Source organism: Archocentrus centrarchus, chromosome 19, assembly GCF_007364275.1.
Source record: "Archocentrus centrarchus isolate MPI-CPG fArcCen1 chromosome 19, fArcCen1, whole genome shotgun sequence".
Taxonomy (NCBI): Eukaryota; Metazoa; Chordata; class Actinopteri; order Cichliformes; family Cichlidae; genus Archocentrus; species Archocentrus centrarchus.
Window position 1 is genome coordinate 17,873,107 of NC_044364.1, and position 13,521 is coordinate 17,886,627.

General features: G+C 38.5%; 1 pseudogene; it reads left to right on the plus strand.

The window, feature by feature from the left end:
- The first annotated feature begins 7,366 nt into the window (after positions 1–7,366).
- The window catches only part of LOC115798439 (glutamate receptor ionotropic, NMDA 2C-like), a 30,343-nt pseudogene continuing 24,188 nt past the window's right edge, over positions 7,367–13,521 (plus strand).

A 13,521-nucleotide genomic window follows, 5' to 3' on the forward strand; every position in this document is an offset into this window, starting at 1 on the left:
ATAAGCTCTTCTATATTTGATATATTATTTCTCTATAGCAACACTTAATTGTTTTTAAAAAATGGCTATTTGCTACAAATGAAAAGATTTGGGTCTGTACCCAATAATCAGTGTGTGATGCATAATCATCCAACCAGGCTTGTTAAAAGTTGTCAACGTAGAAATGGGCTGATGAATGGTATTATCTGATAAATGACAATAAAGAAATTTAAAAGAGAGCAGAAAATATTGAGTGGGAAAGTAAAGTTTTTCTTGTTGCCTCCTGTACCCACAGTACAGGGACAGTTTAACCTTGAAACAAATGTTGCATGTCTGTGGAGCGTGAGGACAACATGGGGAGGTTAGATGAGACTTTTTTTTTGTGTCTGCGAGACTGTGTGTGTGTGTGTGTGTGTGTGTGTGTGTGTGGTGTGTGTTGTGTGTGTGTGTGTGTGTGTGTGTGTGTGTGCGCACGCATGTGTGTGCCTGCGTGCGTGCGTGCATGCGTGTGTGTGCGTGCGTGCGTTGTGTGTGTGCGTGCGTGTGTGTGTGTGTGTGATGGTGGTGGTATGAGAGGATATGACAGGTCAGTTCAGTACTGTGCTGTGCAGAAGGGGAGCTTCGACCTTGTCTGTTTTATTGCATTAACGTTTCATTTTAGATTAATATATGAGGGAGAGAAAAGGTCAATAACACTTTCATGAACTTAGTACTAAACTTGCACTTATACTGTTGATACAGGCCAAATTATGTGTTGTTGTAGTACAGCCTTGTTTCAACAGTAGTAAAGGTTTTTAGAGGTTCTGTTAAAGCTGGTGTCAGTATTAACCAAGTAATTCTTGCTTTATTTCTACCACAAAACATGCTACAAAAACACGTAGTTCTCTTTAAAACATATATTCACAGCTGCTACCTTGAAAATACAGAGTATAAAAGGGCTTGAACCAGGAACAAACTAAGACCAAAGCATTTGCACCAATTAAAAAAAAGCCATAGCAATAAAATAGAGTGTGTTTATAAAGATTACACAGAGGGTCAAACACATTTGTAATGTGTGGATGAGCTGCCACAGAGCAGCACTACTGGGAGAGTAGCTATATTTGCAGGAACAGGAGTCAAGCAAGATCACGGTGGGTGATCACAGGCTGGCAAGGGGGATGTGAGAGTGGAAAAGCTGCAGGGTAGGAGATTGGAGACTGTGAGAGAAAATAAGCTCTTTTAGACCTAACCAATTTAACTGCTTGCAAATCACTATTTAATAGATATTTAATAATAAAGTGACAGTGTGAAAGGTGTGTGAAGGTTACTTGTTTTGAACCTTAATATACACACACACACACACACACACACACACCACACACCGGTGAGCTTCAAAAGCAAAGGTTGGGGGATAAGTAGTTCATCATTTAGATTGCTGGTTCTCTGATAATGTATTTAATGCAAAACGGGTTATGTACATGTGCATCTGACATTCATTGACACAGTATGTAATAATCACACGGCGTAACAGACAAAGTTGTCATGCTTGTGTAAATTTCAGAGTTCCTTTTCTCTTTTTTAGCACTTGAAGTGTTTGCACACATGGATACAAATAACACCATCTTCACCACGCTGCCGGAGCCAGCTGAGATGTGGCAGTGTATTCAGCTGCTTATCTGTGGCAGCTCTGCTTTCTCTGGGCCGCTCACAGCCAAAACACTTCCAAAACTGTCAAACACTAGAACTCTGAGCCTGATCACACACTCACACAAATATGTGTGGAATGGTGTCAACATTCCCTTGTGGTGAGCGAAGCCAGCTTATCAACAGCTGAGATGGCTTTATCTGCTGGAAGTTTGAAGAAACTGCCGCTGTAAAAGTTATTGGATTCCTGCACAACAGTAGATGCAGAAGTGTGACTTTGCATCACAGCATGAATGGAGTGGAATGGTACTCTTCATTTCCACCACCTGTTGATCCAACCTGGCTAAAAAAAACAGAAAACAATAAAGAATAGTTACAGTTCATCCTGCTATTTGTATCGGCAGTCACATCAATTAACACTAGTGGCCCGGTTCCACTGGCAGCCATACATGCCCATGCCAAAACATTGCCTCCACATCATGTTTGTCAGATTATGGTACATCTTGGATCCTGAGCTGTTCCTTTCCTTTGCAGTGCTTTTTTATTATCTTCTGTGGTCTTCCAGGCTTTTGGTGTTACTCAGCTGGCTGGTGTAATCCTTTTAAAGAATGTACCAAGTCCTTGATTTTGTTACTATTTTGTTATGTCAGTGCAAGTGAAGGGGCCATCATTAGCTGCCTAATGATGGCCCCTTCACTTGCACTGACATTTCTTTGGAGCAGTGTTTCCCAACCTTTTTACGGCACATATTTTCACATAAGGCACACCATCAAACAAAAATGTCACAAAAAGTATATTTATCAAAATATAATGAAAATCTAGTCTCTATTTTCTTACTCAGTGTGAAATCTGAGCCTGTCTAGTTGAACACAAAGCTGATATTCTTGCAGGAATTGAAGAAAGACACACGCAAAGATCTTCCTCAGTAGTTCTGAATCTCTTTTTTTTTCGTCTGGGTAATCTTCCACAGCACACCTGATGATTTCTCACAGCACACTTATGTGCCACAGCACAGTGGTTGGGGAACACTGCTTTGGAGCACATATTAAGAGTTCTAGCGAAAAGCAGAAAAATATAATAATACAGATCCAGATCTTTTATTTGCTTAATTTGTCATGGAATAATCAGGCAACTGGTCTGACCTAGCCACATAACTGTTAATTAAACTATTCAATTGTCCAATTACTTTTGAGTCTGTAAAAATAGAGGGCATTGAGGAACTGTTTTAAAACATCTTCATGTATAAAACTGCTGCTGTTTTTTTTTTTTTTTGGCCTTTTTGCAGCTTTTTTTGATAGTTTTGCAGTGGAGAGAGACAGGAAAGTGGGAGAAGAGATGGGGGAGGACATGCAGTAAATGCACCGCCAAGCGGCATATGTGGTCGCCTGCTCATCCGCTGAGCCACCCTGGCAGCCTGACTGCTGTTCTTGACAAAATTACAAAAATTATGTAATTGTCCAAAAACCTATCGACCTAAGTGTACAGTTTTATGACGTTCCAGAAATTGCCTTCAGACTGTGTTGGCTGATCAATTATTTGGACAGTGTAGCTTCACCTGTTCTCAGTCAGACAAACATAGTGGGTTCAAGGTAAAAAAAAAAAAATCTCCAAAGGTTACCTTTAATCTCAAGAAATATTCTGAAAATGTGCCCATCAGGTGAAATACTTTTATTTAATAAGGCCAAGAAAAAAATCTACCCAGAATAAAGTCACATTCTTGGAGAAGGAATGTAGGAATCTAGCTATTGCAGACACTGGCATTCTTTAACTGGGAGCGCATGCTAAATTTTCCATTTAAATTGAGGTAAAAACACACCAAGCCTTACAGCAATTTTGTCAGACAGAATGACACCAAAAATTGTGAAAAGCAAATATATAATAACATACAGGAGTGTTAAATATTAGTTGTCCTTATGTGGGTCACATCACACGAGACCCAAAGCAGAACTAGAAGATAGACGCAAAGGCTTTACTCTCTCACACACCCACACACACACACACACACACTCATAGACAGTTCATTTTCTATAGGCCTTCCCCACAGTGGCCTCATGCAGGGCGATGGAGTGTCAGTCCTGTTTGCCAGACAGTGGACACATGAGGAGAACCCTCACTTCCCTTCTAAATAAAACACCACTGATTTCCATCTCTGTATTCACTCTCTGTCCACTCACTGCTTCCTCTGAAAAAAAAAACTGTCATGTTTAAGTCAACAACTTCACAACAGGTAAATAAGCTGATAAAGTCTTCTTGGAGAACTGTGCTTGGCTTGTGTTAAATGAGAAGTAATCTTAAGTGTGATGAGTAATTATGTAATTTGCCTTTTTTTTAACAAGAATATAAAAATTAATCAAAACAATAAGGAACTCACAGCAACTGGACACATCATTCATTCAGTAAAATAAAGAGTTTGATCTAGTTTTTTCCAGTGCAGCACATCTCTGAACATCTCAGCCCATCACACTCGATGTTTTAAAGTAATTTCAGCTCGCTTTTTTTCACTACATTTTTCCTTCTTACTGTACAACATGAAGCAACTTAACATTTCATCACTGAAATCACTGTACAGTCTGGAGAGATTTCTGCAGTCCATTACAATCAAACTGAAGCTCTTAGAGAAATTGCAGCGTTATGCTGGAAATCTCTCTGAGTCAGATTTTGAAGTCCGAACTCTTTTATGGAAAAAGAAACATGTTATGAAACAGGACATGTAGCTTGTTTTGCAGATCATGAGGCAGATTACTGCACAGACTTTTTGTTTCTATGGGCTGAATCAGATATTTGATTATGTTTACAGATTATGGGACAAATTAATTCCATTCCACTGTCAGACAGATGGGAACCCAGAAGGGGGGTTTTCCAGAAACAAAATCCCCCCACCTGTCCGGAGACATGACCTCCAACCTGGGGCCCGCCACAGAGCTGTTGACTGATTGAAGCAGATGGAGGAGTTTCAAATGATCATACTGCTGTTTTAGCAAGTTTTAGCCCAGTAATCACAAACGGCATGATGACTTCTTCCATGCTTTCTCTGGCGTTACATCTAACAGGCTAAGAGATACTTAGAAGTAGGGAAGCTTCTCTTTTTCACAATTAGAAAATCTGGTATAATATTCTAGCCTGAATCAATAAAATACAGATGTTAGAAGAAAATAATCTGCAACATGCATTTTCAACATAATGCAGAATACAGAAGGCTTTCAAATCAGATGGCTTTGATACTTTCTTACTCGCAGGTAATGCCAGCTTGTTTAAAATGAAGTCAGACCTTGTCAAATTTAACTGAGGTTTATGTATATACATTTCCCTTTACAAGTCCACCATAATTCATAGAAATGTTAGCCTGAGTTTGTTTAGTACAATAGATAGATAGATAGATAGATAGATAGATAGATAGATAGATAGATAGATAGATAGATAGATAGATAGATAGATAGATAGATAGATAGATAGATAGATAGATAGATAGATAGATAGATAGATAGATAGATAGATAGATCGATCGATCGATCGATCGATCCCAAAGGAAATTAGGGAAAATTTGTGAAAAGTTTTAAATGCTATTGAGGCTTTAGGAATGGACAGGGTATCATCACAGTCGGTAGGATTCTTCTGGGGATCACGAGTCGCTGTACCAAATTTTGTCTTTCGAATTGTTAAGACATTCTTGTCTGGTTCATCAGCATCCCCCGAGCCAACTAATGTCACTTCAGATAATTTGGTTCTTTCTTTTTTATCTTTCATTCTCAGCTGCCCATCAGTTTGCCATCCCCCTTCAACCAACTTTTCATCCTGAGACTTGACATCCATGTTATCCACTAACAGTGAATTCTACAGTGGCTACTGAGTATGGCCCAGAAGAATGAACAGAGTAAATCTTCTGCATGCTGACCCCGTCTGTCTCACTTGAGGAATGGCTGCACAGACAGAGATAAAGTAAAGCTTTCCTTCTCTCCCCTTCACAATAAATACCAACTTCAAGTGCAGATGAATAAAGTTAAAGTTGAAAGATTTTTCTTTGCAGAGAGAGAAAAAAACATAAATAAGGTGATATAATGTTGCCTTTTCTACATGTTGAGTGCACATATACTACAAGCAGACCCATGCACACCTACTCACAGTCACCTAAAGTCATGTGAAAAAGAAAGTAAGTTCTAGGTGCACCTTAATTCCCACCATTTCTCTTTAAAAAGAGAGGTTTTCCCTCCCACCATTGCCAGGTTCTTGCTCATAGTGGGATAATCTGATTGATGGGGTTTTTATCCATAATACAATAAAAAAAAAAACACCTTAATTACAGTACAACACACTTAATTAATTGATTAACAACAAGTATAACCGCATCTGTAAAAGCAGGAGAAATTGCAAAATCTTTTCAAAGCTCAAAGAAATCCCCAAATCCTTCAGCTATCATGTTAAATGTTAAAGTTTAGTATTATTAGGAAATGACTGAACAGGTATGGCTTGTTTGGAAGGGTTGCCTTCACTAAAAACAACATGGCAGAACAGAATGGCTGAAAAAGAAAACCCAGGGAAAGACAGCTTGTATGTTTTTATTGGCCAACAGTGGAAATGTACAGTAAAAACTCAAAGAAACTAGCAAAATAAAGCATTTCAGCAAGTGGGGGGCATACAAACTATTTTGAAATATCAATTCAAGTCCACCAGGACTCTGTGGTGCATGTCGATTTAGCACTTGTGTGAAGTCTTAAAGGTTTGTGGGCTGACTTTTAAAAGCTGATGAACAGAGTGAAGACTGAAAAGCTCATCATAAAAAAGAAAAACCTCTTTGTGAAAGCAACTGGGGAGGATTGGAGGCTTTCTTTGCAACCTGTAATTTCAGCTGTGACACAACCCTGATTAGAGCTCATAGCATAAACTTCACCTGACAACAAACTACACCAGACCTCTGAAAGAGGTGGGCAAAATTCTACAAACCAGTGAAGGAGTAGTAAAATAGTAAGGATAATTTTGAACATTTAATGATGGCATGTATAGAATTTACCTCCTAGACACTTCATACCAGCAGAGTGTGAAGATCAGTTTGACCTCAAAGCTACTTTAGAGGTCACCTTTCACGGCGAGTATTATTTTCTCTTCTTCTTTTGTAATGTTGTGAAAATCCAATTTCGGGCAAGAGCTGTTTCCTCGCTGTATTCATGGAAACTATGACATTAAATATTTAAAGGGACGTTATTTGTTTTGACCAGAAGCTGACCCGTACAGAGGCTCTATCACATCTGGGCTTATAAAGCTGTTGGAGTCGACATGTTCACTAACGCAAACAACAGGAAGCAAGCAACATTAACATTCTATGTAAGTGGCATTTCTCAGCATTGTCAGTTGAATATTGATAATCCTTTTAGTTTTGGTTTATTCTCTACAATCTACAGAGGAAAATAGAGGAAAAATCTTGAGTAGCTAAATGCTCCATTATCTTCAACACAATGTTATTCTGCAACTTTGTGTATCAGCTGTATGGTGCTGCACAGATTGTGGACTGCAGCTGTATGAGAACTACAGGAAACTGTGCTTTGTGCTTTTGTTTATTATTAGAGTTTGGGGATTTTGTGTATTTTCCTGCCCTTAGTTTTTTATGAATTTCTTGTATAAGTTTCCCTTAGTGTACAATTATTCAACAAGGAGAGATCATTAGGAAGAGTTGAACATGAGTTATTGATATACAGATATACAATTAAGCTTTTTGACGATGAGACTCTGATGGCCCATCAAAGCAGAATGAATCCCAGCGCTGATAGAAATTATGGCAGGACCCCCCTGGAGTCTAGATCCTGGTGGTGGTGGTGGTGAAGATAAAGATGGAGGCTTGGATGGCACACGGAGTGACTTAGGTGAGGTGGTGATGGAGAGGAGGTGGGTTTCAGGAATGAGTCCGCAATTAAGAATGATAAGTAAGCAGTGAGATTTAAAATATGCAAAGTAGAGCCTGATTGGGTTGAAGAAGGTAGGCAGAAAGATGATTGGACCAAAGCAATGATGCCAGCTTTGAGTTTTACAGCATGGAAAAGCAGAAGTGATGTGAAGAATAAACTAGCAGTCAAATACCCAGGAAAGCAGAAAGAGGAGTGAATAAAGAGCTTCCTTATTGAACTTATGCATACGCTTCATTTGCATGTGTGTGTGTGTGTGTGTGTGTGTGTGTGTGTCTCACCTCTCTATTTGTTACCTCCTGTTTTACTTAATTTGTCTGTTTTACTTCCCTTGTGTCATTATCCTTATTGGTTTCACCTGCGTCTCATTGCCCTCCTGTGTCCAATTCCCCTGGTTACCCCCGTTTGAATAAATAGGGCTGTTTTCTTTTCGGTGTGTCTCGCTGCCTGCTAAACTTACCAGTGTGTTACCTGTTTGTCTCGGATTTTTGTTTAGCCTGTGATCCTTTCCTGTGTGTGTGTTCCTCCCTCTGTATTCATGTGGATTTAGTTTTGCTTTGGTTTGCCTTTTAGACTTTGTTATTCATGGGCTTTGCAAACAGCCACATTAAACAAGTTCACTTTCTGTTTAATCCTAGCTGCCTTCTGAGTGTGTGTTTGGGCCCTTGACCTGCAAACCATGACAGATACAGCTGCTTGCTGCTGGATTAAGAACTGATAAGAGTTTGATCAATTTGCACTGATAAGCTACAGAATGCTGTGGGGATTCACAATCCTGCAGAAAGGAAAGAAAGATTATGTTGCAGATACTAACTTACAATATTTCTTTGTTGTTGTTTGAGTGTTTTGTCACGTACACGTCCTGGCCATTTCATTTGGTACACCCTGCTTGTATTGGGTTGGACCACTTTGGCTTTTACAAGTGTCTTAATTCCTTATGGCATAGAGTCAACAAGGTGCAGGAAACATTTCTCAGAAAGATGATCCATATTGACATGATAGCATCACACAGTTGGTGCAGATTTGTCGGCTGCATGTCAGGAGGTAGAGGAGGTTGCCTACCAATTGGAAGGTTGGCAGTTCAGTCCCTGGCTAAATAAAATATAAAATGTATGTAAAGAAGAGGAATAGTAAGACTTTGTGCAAGAGAGTAGTGCAAATTGCATTAATAAATAATATGTATACTAGGAATGTGAAAGACCGTCGCAAGAAGATATAATACAAAAATATATTTAGGTGTGCTCAGCTGTCTTATTTAGAGAGAATGTTCTTTATGGCAGCGGGGTTGATCAGTCTGAGAGAGAAAGAGCTCTTCTGAATACGTAGTGTGGAGTGAAGTGGGAGAGATTGATTGTCCATGGATTATCTGATCAGTGACCTCCTGTCCATCACTGACTCAAAGAGCTCCAACTTCTGACCAATGATATTTCCAGCCTTGTGAATCAATTTGTTGATCCTGCTGACATCTTTGGCACATCTAGAACACTGACAATTTAATTAAAAAAAAAAAAAAAATTTTTTTAACAGTTCATATAGCCAAAGTAGGTTGTGGAAAAGCTCTTTGTTAAATTAAGGTTCAGTTCTCAGATTTTGAATTTGATCTTTTTCTTTTCTTTTTTTTCTTTGTTCAAAACTGAAAATACTGAGCCCTTGAGTATCAGTGTCTACAGCTGTATAGTTCTGAATCCACACTTGGCTCTCACAGGTGATCTTCAGCTGTCAAATCACAATCCTCTGGCCTGTTAACTGTAACACCTATGCTGCTTCAGTTACACACTACCATCTATGCTAGTGTCTCCCAAACATCCATCAGCCAAACAGCCTCAGCAAGCACATAGTGAAGTTCAGAGTTAAAAGGGTGGTATGGTTGCTCAAACCTTATTACCCTCTAAAGGTGTTCAGAGTGTCAGAGGAAAATACAGTAAGGTGATAGGCTAGTAGGTCATGTACAAGGAGTCATCAGAGATGCATTTTATGAACTGACTTATGACAAAAAACAGACAAATAACAAACCTCTGGCTGATACTTGGAGTAATTGTGATGATATAGACTGTAGCTTCAGTTTCACGATTAGTTTACAGGATCAACCTTGACTTTGACCATTTTCAATTTCTCAAATTGTTGTTAGCATTGTTTCTTTAAAATGCAAAGGAAAGTTTTATTTCTATTGCCCCTTTCAAGATAAACATCACAAAGTGCTTCACAATACACACAAAAAAGCAGAGCATAACAGAAAAAAAAGAATTAACCCAACACAAGTCTAAAAAGGTGAGTTTTTAGCTGTTTTTTGAAAAAGGCCACAAAGTCCACAGCTCTCAAGGGCGAGGGAGAGGGTTCCAGAGTCAGGGGGGCACTGTTGCAAAAGTTCTGTCTCCTTCAGTTTTCAGCCTTATATCATGCAGAGCCAGTAGGCCCTGATCACATGACCTCAGAGATCTGGTGGGGATGTGTGGATGTAAAAGTTTACTGTAAGCTGATGCTTGTCCAGAAAGAGCTCTAAAAGTCAAAACTAGAATCTTAAAATGGACTCTGACTTTAATGGGGAGCTAGTGCACATGATGAAATAAATGCATGAATAACAATCTCTAGTTCAGAGCATGACATAATAGGTGTTAACTTGGCAATATTTCTGAAGTGGTTAAAAGCAAGAGTGAACCAGAGAGTCAAAAGTTACTCCAAGATTTAGCAAAAGTGGCAAATGGACTGAGAATTTCCATTATCCCACACACAAATTTATCAAGAATGCAAGGACTTCAGGTTTTGCTTCATTAAATCTGAGAAAGTTGTTAGCCATCCAACTTTTGATATAGTCTAAGCACCTATTCAGGATCTGTAATTAGAAACATCTTGGGGCTTAAAATAGATCTTTAACTGAATGACTGCATGACAGTGTTAAGATATGTCCTTGATGGTGCTCCAGATGTGCTGTAGACGGAGCAGATATAACAAAAACAATAAGGGCCCCAAAACAGAACCCTGTGGTACACCAAAGGTAAAAGAAAAGGACCTGTACTTAGAAACAGCCACATATACATATGATGTGAACCATTCCAAAGCAGACCCAGATACCTCCACCCAGTGTCTCAGCCTATCGAGCAAAGTTGTGATGTATCAAAGGCAGAAGTAAGGTCCAGCATCAGCAAAACTGAACATTTTCCTGCATCATTAGGCATCAAAATATCACTAGACACTCTAAGAAGAGCTGGTTCTCTAGAATGAACTCTACAAAAGCCGGACTGAAATTTATCAAGAATGGTGTATTTGTACAAAGTAATTTACAGTAATAGCATAGAATAAACTTGCCGGTACACAGTTGGTATATTTAAGATTAATGTAACAAAGTACTCAAAAATGACATGTACTACAGCAAATTTTGTGTCATTCTTGACTGAGTAAAACAAAGCTCCAAATAAATGTCAATGTTTCTCAGTGTTTGCTGGTAAATCTTTAAATGGACGTCTTTTCTTGATACCAAATTTGTGACAATAACTTGATAAGGTAGTTATCTAAAGGTAGCGCCGTTGAGAAACGGTTGCATGACCTCAGACATCTGTCCCCCCCCCTGTCTGTGTTATGTTTTTGTTTTGGATGGATGGATGTTCTGTTAACTGCAATTTCCCCATTTGTGGGACTAATAAAGGCATTCTTGATTCTTGATTCTTGATTCTTGATTCAATCACTGAACAATTAAATTTCAAATGTAGGAAGCTTTTTAAACACTTCTTCCACCAGCAGATGGTACAGACATTTGAAGTGTTGTTTACCTCTCTGCAACTTTCAAACTCCCATCCCTTTTTATTCCCATTAGTGGCACACGTCAAAAACTATCTAACAGTTACAGCAGAGATGCTGCTGTTAACTGGCTCTTGGCCTCACTGTTAATGTGTACAAGCTGCTGCTGCTGTGTGTCTACAGCACATACCCACTAGTATTCTGCATATGGCTGTTACACCACCGTAGGGTATGCATAACACTTTTTCTACATGAATATTCTACACCCAACATATGCTTAAGACTGCACAAAGGAATGTGGTCTCTCTACGCTATTAATAATGTGCTGTTGTTAGAGATTTGCATCTGCCTCAGGTGAGCTCTGCAGTTTGGTGTTGAGCAGCTTTAAAAACAGATTTTTTACATGTATCATTGTTATTATTAATGCAATACAGCACACACAAATACACACATGCACGCACGCACACACACACGTACATTCACATAAAAGTTACTAAAAGTTCAGAATTTCTTTGAGCAGTTATTACCAAAGCAATTTTACAGATAAATTACCCCTTTTCAGAAACAAACCAGACTAAATTTCTCCCAGAGAGTTACCAAGAAACAATCAATAATGTGTAACATCTAAAGCTTGCTCTTCTGAATGTATTTTTTAAACACAATTTTTTTTTTTTAATTATATTTGAAAATGTGTTTCTGTGCAACATTTAAAATCACAAATATTATGCATCTCAGATAGAAGATCATATTCAGAGTAAATATGCATTACCTCGTCACTGTGATTTGTCGCAGTAGTCACTGCAATGTTCATCCCCACTGACTCAGATTTAGCTACAAATGGCACATTTGTAACTTTCCTTGTTACATCACACAGACACATTTCACTGGCTCACAAAGCACTTATTCACTCAGTCATACTATAGCTATGAGTAATTTCCGTCATTGCAGGTATTACGTTTCTGTGCCTTAGGCAGTCCACTGTGATTGATAACTCAGATGATTACACTTCGCCAATGGGAGATGGGGGAAGTGCAGGATGGGTGAGGGGAGGAAGAGAGGAAAGGAAGGGACATAATGACGCTAATGATAATTGCAGAATTGCTAATACCTGAAACTTAAGCAAAGTAGCTTTGCCTGCAGTCTTAGGTACAGCAACATATAACTAAGCCCCCTGCATCATCACATTTAGCCAGTGTATAATTTCATTATAAAGGTAACAGCACACACTGTACATGTATTTCACCAAGACTGGCTTGAAATTACCACTTGTGATTTTCAAATGAGTTAGAAACCAGACTGATTATGAATTAGCTAATGGATGGTGTCATCGTGTATCTCCCAGAAACCATTGCCTTTTGCACCCTTTTGCCTTAATTAATGTCATTGTTTGTGCAGTGTGTAGCCATGTGAAACATGCCTGCTTTGTGTCAACCTTCATTAGAAGGACACATTGTTCTCATACAAACTGTATGACCCTGTACTGTATGTCACAGAAACATATGGGCATTAATTTATGCATAGTGTCATTTTAATGAAGATAACCCTTTTATCACCTGCGGATGGAGTGGATATGCATGTGTGGGCTCAGTCTTTGTCAGCATCAACTGGAACAATGTGACATTCTGTAAATTGCCCAAACAGAAATCAACCACACCTCACCTGTCTTTCTCCTGCTGTTGTTATAAAAAAAAAACATCACATTTCTTTTCTGTCTTTTTATTTTTTTATTAACATTTTAAAACCTCTTTAACCACATTTTCTTTTTTCTTGTTTGCTCAAATAAGTTTTTTTATACAGTAGGTGTATATACAATTTGATGTACAGTTGGCACAGTTTTTAATATGTAAAATGCTTTTTACATATTAAAATTATAATCAGTGAGAACATATTCCAAAAAGCAAAGCTGAAGATAAAAAAAAAAAGCGTATAGCTCGACCCCTGTAAGTACCTCACATTCACACCTGCATTTGGATAACTTCAATCCTGCATCGAAAAAATGAACTCCAACAACAAGAGTAATAATCGAGTGTGAATACACCTGATGCTACTACATAAGGAAAACTGTGAACATAGACAGACGTAATGAGGTTTGATATAATTAACCTATTAAGAATTTTACTTTGAAGGGGCATGTAGCTAAAAATATGTTTGCTGACAAAAGGACATGCAAATTATTCCCTTTGCCAATGTGCACTTTGAATCCCTTGGGCTGAAAATAGTAGATTGAAAAGAATGACAATCTTAAAAACAAAGAGAGTTGTCAGAAAGGCCTTTTTTGTTTTTGTTTTTTTTGTTG